This window comes from Eptatretus burgeri, chromosome 9 (assembly GCF_056783735.1).
Source record: "Eptatretus burgeri isolate ZD-2024b chromosome 9, Ebu_testis_v1, whole genome shotgun sequence".
Lineage (NCBI taxonomy): Eukaryota > Metazoa > Chordata > Myxini > Myxiniformes > Myxinidae > Eptatretus > Eptatretus burgeri.
The window spans coordinates 19,065,090-19,066,930 of record NC_140969.1 but is presented as its reverse complement, the minus strand read 5'-3'; positions in this window follow the sequence as shown (position 1 = coordinate 19,066,930).

Below are 1,841 nucleotides of genomic sequence, written 5' to 3'. Positions count from 1 at the left end.
TAATTGTCGATTAAGGCATTATGAAAACATGTATTCTTTTAAATAGTAAAGTCAAAAACTATATACAGAATATATATATATATATATATATATATATATATATATATATATATATATATATATATATATATTACACTTTGAACCAAAAATTACCTCCTGTTTTGGGGAAATCAAAAAAATCAGTTATTTATTTTGCCTCATTGAAGTTTACAGTGGTGTGTGTTTCATGTGTTATAGTGTGTTTACATGTACTCTGCAATCACAGCATCCACACAATGGTATCACTTGCGATACACAACGCCCTTCGAACCTCACACCTTCCCCCGACTACCATAGCTTTGTCTGATGCCATGTGATTGAAAGCACAAGATTCAGCATTTGACAATGAAGAACGTTTTGCAGGAGTGCTCTTGGCTACATACTGTTTCCAATACTGTTGGCCGCAGCACATAAATGACACTTTTTCCTTCTTCCTCTTCGATTTTATACACGACGTACCGGCGGTACTGAAGGGATATATCCACCGACCTTCGTAGATGTTGCGAGATGTCTCACCAAAATATGCAGACCGAGAGTGCAAATATGTAAATAGCAACTCGTTTTATTCGTCCTTTTATTTATTAGACCCTTACCTCAACATGATGCAATGCATTGTAAAATTGTCTCGTTTATTTTTGCACAGATCAACACACTATGACTTGAGTGTAGTGAATGACCACTAGGCTTACAATGGCACTGTAATTATTCAGACGGACAAACGGTGTCCTCTCAATAATTATCTACCTTAATCAAGGACAGAGAAGGGGAACAGAGTTGACCTATTTAAAACTTCATAAGGACTGGTTGTTAACGAGTGGGTTACCAAGCACCTACTGAGGATATTATGAGAGATCATTTGAAGGCCTATCAATATGTTGAGAGAGATACTGTGTGGTGCAGATTGACAGTGTGTGGTCGTCATGGGGTTGACCATTGTGGCATTATTCCAGGTGAAGAGTCTGTCATGGTATATAAATTCCACAGGGCACTCTAGTTGGTGTTTGTTATCAGATCCTTATTTGGTGTAAATTTATCAGTGATTGTTCTTTTGGGTGGTGTTTTTGAGCTGTTATAAAGAAAATATTTAAATATGGTAAGTAATTGAGGGTTGCATTATCACAGAGGTGCAAATTATGAGCAAACACAATTAGTAACCAGATAAAATGTGCTGTTTTAAACTGAAATTGCAACCGATAAAGAAGATTCATTGTTCAAATAGAATCTGCAGTTTCTTTCACCATAACTTTTTGAGGGATTGTGGGAAATATTTCCCATTTGGTGTCAAAGCCAATGAGGGTCACTTTTGAAAGCTTGTAAATTAACCTCCAATTATTGTTGCTGCCACCATTTTGTACACCATTTAATTGGCCCGCAGGATTTTCAAAGTTGCTGCAAACGTATCTCGAGAGCTCCTTTCATTGCTCTTAAACCAAGGCAGAGTCACATGAAATTGGGCCCACTGGTTTTCATTCAAACGCCTCAATCATATGGGGTAAGGGCATCCGACCAACCCTGCTCTGAAATTCCACTCACGTAACTACGTATGCGTCAGCGTACCGGCATTTTGTCATATGTTGCATGTACCATACCACTTGCACAATTGCAATCAATGGCTCCTTTTCCATCTCCTCGTGCCATGATCACCTCTGCTTCCCCAGCCTCTGATCCTCTGACCCAAGTGCGTGCTCTCCTATTGCGTGTTATGCAATATGATGGCTTGTGCCGTGACGACTGTGTGCAAATACAGAGTACTGTATATGATTTCAGTCGTACACAATAAAGTTAATGCTCAGAGCTGAATC